The following is a 9,587-nucleotide window of genomic DNA, read 5'->3' on the forward strand; positions in this document are numbered from 1 at the left end:
CATTCAAACCAAGTGCCCTCTTCCCTTCGGCCTTCACCAGTGTTCAGTGTCGAGCAGCACGAGCCTCCCTCCATCTCTCCTCTCTCTCCACCGAGTCTCCGTCTCTTGCCGTCGACGACGCAGCAGGACGCGACGCGACCTCCCATTGCCCTCTCAAGATCGAGGACGCCGACGCGAGTAGACAAGCTTGACCTCCCCAGTCTCACTCTCTCTCTCTCTCTCTCTCTCTCTCGCGCGCGGGCGGGCGAGTCCTCGTCTCTCGCCCTTTCAGTACTCATTCTCAGAGTCTCACTCTCAGTTTATGTCGAGCCTCCTTCTCCACTTCCTCGCTTCTCGCCAACCCCCAACTCTGGTCGAGTCTCACTCCTGTTCAATTTTGTTTTGATTTTCGGAATGAATTCCTGTTGCTGAAGCTGAATTGCTGTGTTGGAATCTGAACTTGCCTTATGTTGAAAAGAAACTTGAATTGAACATTTGAACTTTCTTTATGTTGAGAAGAAACCTGAATTGAACATTTGAACTTTCTTTATGTTGAGAAGAAACCTGAATTGAACATTTGAACTTGCTGAATTGCTTTATGGGAATCTGAATGTCCATTGCTTTATGTTTGTTGTAATTGAACTCTTCCTCTGCTCATGTTATTTTGATTGTTGTTGAATTGAATTGGAATATCCACTGCTGTATTGCTGCTTGTGAATTTTTGAACTTGATTTTTTACTGTTGAATTTAATTTTATAGTGGGTGGTAGTAAGGACTATGGCAATTCTGATGCTCATGATAAATTTATTGTTTGCAGTGGAAATTATGATAATGTCTTCTTTTGGTGCTCATAATAAAGGTAAGGATGAAAATGTTGATGGTGAAACAATGTCTGTATATGATCAAGAAGCATTACCGTTCCAACACAATGATTTGATTTTTGGAACAAATATTATCCCACTTTTTCATCTTCGTAAAGGCCGTTCTCAATTCCATTGTCTCTTTCCGTTCCCATTCCTTAGAAACCATTCCACTGAATAGGGCCTAATTTCCTAAAGAAAAGTAATTAGAAACCCTTCGCCATATATATACATTTTTTTCCCGAAGTGATGGCATATACGTACGTACGTACATATTATATACTCTCATTTTTAAATTTTTTTTTTAAATGCATTATTCACTCTCTCTCTCCCATAGTCTCTCTGAGCCTCTTCTCCGCCTCGCCCAGTCGCCTGTTAGCTATTGCCTCCCCCTCTTCATGGTCATGAGTTCATGTGCTTCCTGCTTGCTCCATGTTCATCACCTCTCCAGTTTTTCTTGATTGTGCTGTTGTTTGCTTAAGATTCATATCTTAATGTGCCTCTAAAAGGTGAGAGATTGCTCTTTTACTTGTATATGGGAATAATTTTAGCATTATTGGCTGTGGGGAGAAACTACGGTCTATTGTACAAGTGAAGAATTTAAAATGAGTGACGAGTTTGTATCTATAAGAACTATGCTCTTTTGTCTTGGAGAATGAGGGTTTTAATTGCCAGATCACTGATTTAGCACAGTAGGTATTTTATAATTTCCCAGGCTTTGTAATTTTTTTAGTTAATCTCCAAAGTGATGGATTGTAATGTTTCCAGAGTGTTGACAACGAAATTGTCTAGTGGGAACCCAAAGTGAAGGAACATACTCCCGGGGGAAGGGGAGGTTTGAATTATTCTTTTCTGCCCTGTTGAGATTTAATCTGTTTATCAGTCGTGGTAAATTTCAGGGTATATTATCAGTTGAAGTAAATTTCAGAGCTTTTTGCCTTTACATTGTGCTCCGCAGGGGACATTATTTGAAATTTGATGATTCCTTTGTTGGTCATCTGGATGTAATCATAGCATAATTCTATTGATTTGTGCCTACTATTACAGCATGCTCGTCAATTGTGAAGAAAATTGGTATTCGGAAGATTTCGTGAATCTAGTGCTTTAGGTGAGATTAGGGAAAATGGATGCCAAAAAAAAAAAAAAAATAGTAATAATAACTTTGGCCAAAAACTATCATATACAACAAACTGGCGTCATATTTTGGCTTTCATCTCAGGCCACATGGCAGAGGGGGAAAAGAATCAGTATTGAGGAAAAGCGTTAAAAATTCTGTATAATGTGGATCTGAATTGAAATCAATCCCCATGTTTGTTTAAGAGATACTAGCAGCGATCCCCCCCCCCTCCCTGGTTCTTATTTTAAGCCTAAAGGTCGCTTCATCTCACTTTAATTTTTTATTCTATAATTCAGTAATCTAATTTTTGTTTGTTTTGTTTTCTGTGAAAATGGAAATAGAGCAATCACTAGTGTGACTCTGGAGAGCATGGTCAAGGAAATGCTTCAGTTGACACTCCTATTGACTGAGAGGCTGCTTCCTCTCACAATCACAAGTCCTAATGAAATGATGCTGAAGGCCTGAGGTGACTTGTATACAGTAAAGTTGCAAAACCCTAATAAATCAGGTCACTACAGTAGGCGTGTTATCCAATCACATTGTTGGGTGCTGAACACCACAACAATGAAGTTCCCCATAGAAGATATTACAGTGTACTTCCCCTATGATAACATTTACCCTGAACAATATGCCTCCATGTTGGAGCTGAAGCGAGCCCTTGATGCTAGGGAACATTGCCTCCTTGAAATACCAACAGGTACAGGCAAGACTATTGTCCTCCTTTCCTTGATTACCAGCTACACTCTTTCCAAACCCTAGAACCCAGTTAAGCTCATCTATTGTACTCGTACTGTCCATGAGATGGAAAAGACTCTTGCTGAACTCAAATTACTCCACAATTACCAGCTTCAACATCTGGGTGCCTCTGCGAAGATCTTGGCTGTGGGTTTGTCTTCAAGGAAGAATCTCTGTATCAATCCCAGGGCTTTGGCTGCGGAGAATCGGGACTCAGTTGATGCTGGTTGTCGCAAATTGACTGCTAGCTGGGTTAGAGCTTTGGCGGCTGAGAACTCAAGAATCCCCACTTGTGAGTTCTTTGAGCAGTATGAGAGGGCTGGCTCTTCTGCAGTACTGCCGCCTGGTGTTTATACCCTCCAGGCGGCTAAAACTTGGTTGGATATCACGTTTTCAGATAGTTATAATGATCAAAACCTTATCCCAATATGTTTTTGTGGCTAAGCCACATTTAGACTCAAAACCCACTGGCTTTTGGCTTTGAAATTTAGAATTTTTTATGCTTGTCATATGCCTACCAGGTTTAAGGGCTGCTGGTAAAAAGGAATATCGTTTTATTGTCACACATTTTGCTTTTTAAGAACCAAATAGTCAAATAAGAATATAACATATCTGGTTAGTTCTACTATATGGTCGGTATTCCAGAGTCCTTATCACTGATGAAGAAGCTCCTATTGTATGATAGTGGTAGTGTTATCAATTAAATGGCAAACCTATTTTTACGTAAATTTTAGTTCCACCCTGTTGTGAGTGTATCTTGTTTAGTTATAAATATAATTAATTTTTCTTTTTCTCTATGGTTGCAGGATCTGAGAGCATTTGGGAAGGAGAAAGGGTGGTGCCCATACTTTTTGGCACGACATATGGTTCAATTTGCAAATGTTGTAGTCTACAGTTATCAGTATTTACTTGATCCTAAGGTGGCCAGCATAATATCTAAGGAGATGCAGAGGGAGTCTGTCGTTGTTTTTGATGAGGCTCACAATATTGATAATGTCTGTATTGAAGCACTTAGTGTAAGTGTCAGAAGGCAGACTATTGAAGGCGCTAGAAGGAATCTCCATAAGATAAATCAGGAAATTGACAAGTATGCTCTGTTTCTAGCATTTACGTTTATTGTTACATGACTTCTTTTGTTCCATATCAACTTCAACGTGGAATAATGAAATATGAAATTTTGAGCTCCCATGCTTATTTCTGACTTGTGTCAATATTTAAGTGTTTCTCCACATTGGTTTTCTGATTTGAAAAGGTAAAGGCCTTTCAAGTCTGCGTGAGCACATTTAAAGTTCCTAGTTCCTAATGCCTTGCCTCTGCAATGTTGTGTCATTATTGTTTTCAGTTTTTTTGCTGGACTACATTCTTAGGCTTCCTTTCATTTTCTTCTGTTCCCATTGTGGGAATTTGATTGATATTTTCCTAACTATTTGATCTGGTGGGAAGGTTCAAGGCCACTGATGCAGTGAGACTACGTGCTGAATACAACAGGCTTGTTGAGGGTTTGGCTCTAAGAGGAGACCTACCTGGTAGGTAAAATGTTTGTATTTTGATATTTCAAGGGTGCTTCATTTATCTTATCTTAACTTGTTTTCTTTGCTTAGCTACGGATGCCTCGCTTGCAAATCCAGCTTTGCCTGATGATATTGTGAAGGAGGCTGTACCTGGCAACATTCGCCGAGCTGAGCATTTTCTTCATGTTTTATGTAGATTAGTTCAATATCTTGAAGGGCACCTAGAAACTGAGAATTTGGAGAAGCAAAGCCCTATAGCCTTTGCTACCTCTATTCTGAATCATGCAGGAATCGACCAAAAAATACTCAAGTTCTGTTATGATCGCCTGCATTCATTGACGCTGACATTGGAAATTACAGACACTGATGAATTTCTACATGTCCAAACTATATGTGATTTTGCCACGCTTGTTGGCACATATGCTCATGGTTTTTGCATTATAATTGAACCTTTTGATGAGAGAATGCCACATGTTCCTGATCCTGTATTGCGGGTTAGTGTTTTTTTTCTGACATGTCTTCTTACCTTTACTGTTTTGGGCATCTCAAAAGCCATTTCAAAGTTACTCATAATTTGAGTATTAATTATTCAGTGTTTCAGTTACTGATGTATGTAGTACAATGTATCATGTGATCTTTCTTCTCTTTAGAAACTATTTATTCAGTAACTGCTTTAGAGAATGAGTTATCTGAATGTTTATATGAATCCATATCTCCTGTATATCATGAGTGGTGATTAGTTGTTGCATGTTACACTCTATCCCATGTAAAGGCGATTTAGTTATTGGATGTATTTATATTATATTTATCCTATTTTCTTCATCATTGGCATTTCAGCTTTGCTGCCATGATGCTTCACTCACGATAAAGCCTGTTTTTGAAAGGTTCCAGTCTGTTGTGATTACATCAGGCACACTCAGCCCTATAGATCTATATCCTCGGCCTCTGAATTTCAACCCAGTTGTCAGTCGAAGTTTTACAATGTCCTTAACAAGAGATTGCATATGCCCTATCGTTCTTACACGGGGCAGGTATTCCAATTATTTTCTCTTTGCTCAGCATGCCTCTTTAGCGCATTTTCAATTTATGTTTTCCATAATTTTGTAAGAGTTGGGTTCCTGAATATCTCGCTTGCATTCCCATTTTTTTTGTTCGTTTTAACAATATAATGTCTTTGTTATTCCAGTGATCAGCTCCCAGTCAGTACCAAATTTGATATGAGAAGTGATCTGGGGGTAGTAAGGAATTATGGGAGGCTCTTGTTGGAGATGGCTTCAGTTGTTCCAGATGGAATTGTGTTTCTTTGTCAGCTACTCATATATGGATGGAATAATCAATAGCTGGAATGAAAATGGAATTTTGAAGGTAACTGCGTGTTATATGTTCCTTTGATTCTATTCTTTTGCTCTTGCCAGTTTCTTCTGTTTTTTTGTATGGTGGTGCTAAAGGCCCCTCTTTGGCAGGAAATAATGCAACACAAACTTGTTTTTATTGAGACCCAAGATGTGGTAGAAACTACATTGGCTCTTGATAACTACCGCAAGGCCTGTGATTGTGGAAGAGGTGCTGTCTTTTTTCTCTGTTGCTAGGTATGGCACTAAAAACATATCCCTTTGGATGTCTGTACGTTGCATCTCTTAACCAGATCGATCAAACTATATGCTTTGTTGAGCAAAAAACAAAATGAGTCTTTCGGTGCCAATATGATGAAAGACAAATATAGCTGGAGGAGAATTGAAGACCTTTGCTAAACATGCGGAAAATCTAGCATTTAAGTTTATTTTATGTTTAATTAATGATCTTTATTTTGTAAGTCAGGTTTTCTTTGATTTGTTTTGAACCAGGATTTATCTTGTTTTATTTAGGTTCAAGTCAGCTTAGGTCATTATTATTATCTTATTATCTTTATCTATGGCTCGATCAATAATCCTAGAGTTTTCTCAGTTGGTAGACCTTTTGCCTGTTGAATTGAATTGAGATTATTCGCTATTACGCTCCTCCAAAATCTCCACTTATCCCACCATTCTTCTCTTGTTCTCCTTATTTCTCCTTCTGTTCCTCTTTTGTTTTTTTCTTTGTCCTTCATCAATGGCACGAGCTGACCTATTTGATATTCAAATCGTGGGCTACACGCTATTTGTCTGTCCAATGCTTTAATCAGTTGTTTTTCCTCCCTCTATGACTTCTCAAGTAAGAGTATTGGAATGGCATTTCATGACAAGGACGCTTGCTCAAATAGTTTAGTAGGATATTATGGTCTTTGTGTTTGATTGGCTGTATATAATTTTTTGTTATATCAGAATTTACACTCTGTCATCTGTTCTGTGATTGAGATAGATAAGACCTTGGGACTTGGATTCTGATTTTAACATATGCAGGCTTATAACAGAATTGTGATGTTGATTGTTTATGGAAAGACAATTTTATCCCTCACGTTTACTTATTGGGTAGCCTAGTCTTGTGATTGGTTATCTGTGTACCTGTCAAGACTAATGAGAATTTAAGAACACATGTGCCTTTTGCAAGGGGAAAGATGCTGAAGGTATAGATTTTGATCGACATTATGGCAGACTTGTGATCATGTTTGGTGTACCTTTCCAATATACATTAGGCAAGTGAGTTGCCCTGGGTAAAGTTCTAAATAAGGGCATTCTATGTCACTAACAATTATATGTCGAGTTGATCATGCTTTGCTTCTTTCCAATATATTTCATGTTACTGGTTGCCATAACACATTATTGATTTCAAAAGCACTTTAATTTCAGAATTTTGTTAGCACGCCTGGAATATCTACGTGAAACTTTTCAAATCAAGGAAGGAGATTTTCTGACTTTTGATGCCTCGGTATGACTTGCCTTTCTCTGTGCATCCATGTGTGCTTTTTTTTTTTTTTTTTAATTTTTTTATGACTGTGGCTCTATTGCTTCTATCAATTCAACTATCTGACTCCTAAACTTAGTGATTCGTGCTCCAAGCCTTTGGAACATTATTTTTGGATGGAGCAGAGACAGGCTGCTCAATGTGTGGGACGTGTAATTCGGTCAAAAGCTGATTAGGGGATGATGATTTTTGCCCACAAAGGTTGGTATTTTCTCTACCCTACATCATTTATCTTTCATGAACACCAGCACCTGAGGAAGAAATGGGAGGGAGTTGCGCTGCAAGTATTTCTTCTACATTCTTGTTCAATGGGTGTTCACTTGTTTGTATGTGATTGAATCTCTTAAAATGTACTAGTTTTTGGTTAGAATTTTTGAGCGTAACCTTGTTATCTCTGCACTATTATTGAATTTGTTGGAAAATGTTCCACTTTCAAAATACTGTCTGTCTCTGTTATTGAATTTCAAAAAAAAAAAAAAGGGAAATTTTGTGTGTTAGAATCTTATTTATTATCTGAAGAATGATATATTTTGGTCGAAGGAAAAAAAAAAAAACCAAAGAAAGATACGATATGAGGCCCATAATTGATCAAAATTGGTTGGAAGAAACACTTAAAAGAGCTGGCATCCAATTTGGCTCAGCCCAGTTTGAATTTGGATTTATTGGTAATACTGGATACCGGATGGCTAGCCATCAAAAGAAAAATCCAGATATATTTTACAATAGTTGCACATGTTACCCTGGATAATCGTGAATTTATAGCAATAATGATCTGTTGCTGGCTTCATACATGACACAAATATCTAGTTTAAATTTGATTACTATTGCTGAGGAGGAATAAATCTACAGGAAAACATAGGCACCTGTGCACAACTGAAATGACGAGTAACTACCGGTGGGTTTTAATCACGTCTGATAAGGTTATACACATTGGGTTAATAGGTCTTTTTACTCACAAGTCACATTTATATGCATCGATGCCTGGTTTTATCTCTAGACCTCCTCTTTTGTGCACTTACACTGACTTCTAAAATATAATTGATTCCCCTAGATCTAAATTAAATAGCACACCTTCCTTTGGTGACTGCGTCATATATAGTACTGACTAATATTTTTTTTTCCTCTTGACAAAGTTCTGAATTTTTTACTATATCTGCCTACGCTTTGCAGGTACAGTCGTCATGACAAACGTTCCAAGTTGCCTGGTTGGATACCGTCCCATTTACGTGAAGCTCACCTGAATTTGAGCACTGAAATGGCTATGCATATAGCACGTGAGGTACGTCTTTGTAACTGTAAACTATCTAGTAGATCCTGTCCCAGCTATTGGATCTATTATTATTATTACTCATTGTGGTCCTAATGTAGGAGTTAGATAATTAATTTATTAAAAAATGTGTGTTGTCTTTTTAAGCATTCTTTTTAATCATTTGCATTAAAAAGTACTCATTTCATAGAAAATTTTCTTAATATGTACAATAATCACTTACAAGAGTGGCAAACTTATCATGAGAAGAGTTTTAGTAGAATGGTTATTCCTCTCTTTTTTAGTCTGTGTTTTGTTTTGATTAGAGTTGCGTGTGGATGAGAGAGAGTGTGTGTGTGTGTGTGTCTGTGTGTGTGACGTCAATTTATCTAGATCTTATTTGCTGGATGCAGTTCCTTCGGAAGATGGCACAAGCATATGATAAAAGTGGGGGTAGTGGCAAGAAAACACTATTATCCCAACAAGACTTGGAGAAGATGATGGTTGAAGGTAAAATAAACGACATCATGCTCTGACACTTGGGACTGCATCACCTGTTCATTACTTATTTCTTGTAATTGGCGATTGAGGGGAAGATTTATTTGGCAGAGGAATTGGGCAGTATCTGAAATATTTTGTGCTCAATTAATTATTAAGCAGCTGCTGAGAACATTGTATCAATTTTGTTGAGTGGGTGATGATTAATATACAGTACCTTTCTTCTTTTCTCCTGGCAGCGACATGAAAAGAGCCAGGAATGGGAAATTCTGTCTTTCTCTTCCCTGTGTATCTTTTCTTTTTGCTTCTGTTATCTTTCTCCTCTTTCCATGTGTTTGCTATCTGTTTTCGTTTTCAAAGTTATATGGATATAGGTGCATTATAGTTGCTGTAATTTGGATTGAATATTATAATGCACTTGTTTTCTGTGTTTAGATGTTTTTCTTGATAGGACTAGGAGATCACAACAATCCTAATTCCTGAAGCATAATATTTTTTTTTTAAATAATAAGAACAATAGTTCTTCTCCGATCCCTTTTATCATAAAGAAATGAAAAGGGTTATTGGCCTCCTCTTAGATATGCTCCTTTCTTTTTTACTGCTTAAATTAAAGGGCAAATGATAAGTAAAGGTATGTTTGGATTGACGTTGGGCAAAACTGACTTCTAGCTCAATTGATTTTTGTAACTGAAATTAGAGTAAAAGTCAGTTAGGGTATGTTTGGATATGTGTTTTTAAAAAGTCAGTTGAAAAAGTTGAAA

General features: G+C 37.5%; 1 pseudogene; it reads left to right on the forward strand.

Annotated features, from left to right (window-relative positions):
* The first annotated feature begins 220 nt into the window (after positions 1 to 220).
* On the forward strand, positions 221 to 9,117 carry LOC114734718 (general transcription and DNA repair factor IIH helicase subunit XPD-like; annotated as a pseudogene).
* The last annotated feature ends 470 nt before the right edge of the window (positions 9,118 to 9,587 follow it).

Source organism: Neltuma alba, unplaced genomic scaffold (genome assembly GCF_004799145.2).
Source record: "Neltuma alba isolate B1F8T4 unplaced genomic scaffold, ASM479914v2 tig00013131_pilon, whole genome shotgun sequence".
Taxonomy (NCBI): domain Eukaryota; kingdom Viridiplantae; phylum Streptophyta; class Magnoliopsida; order Fabales; family Fabaceae; genus Neltuma; species Neltuma alba.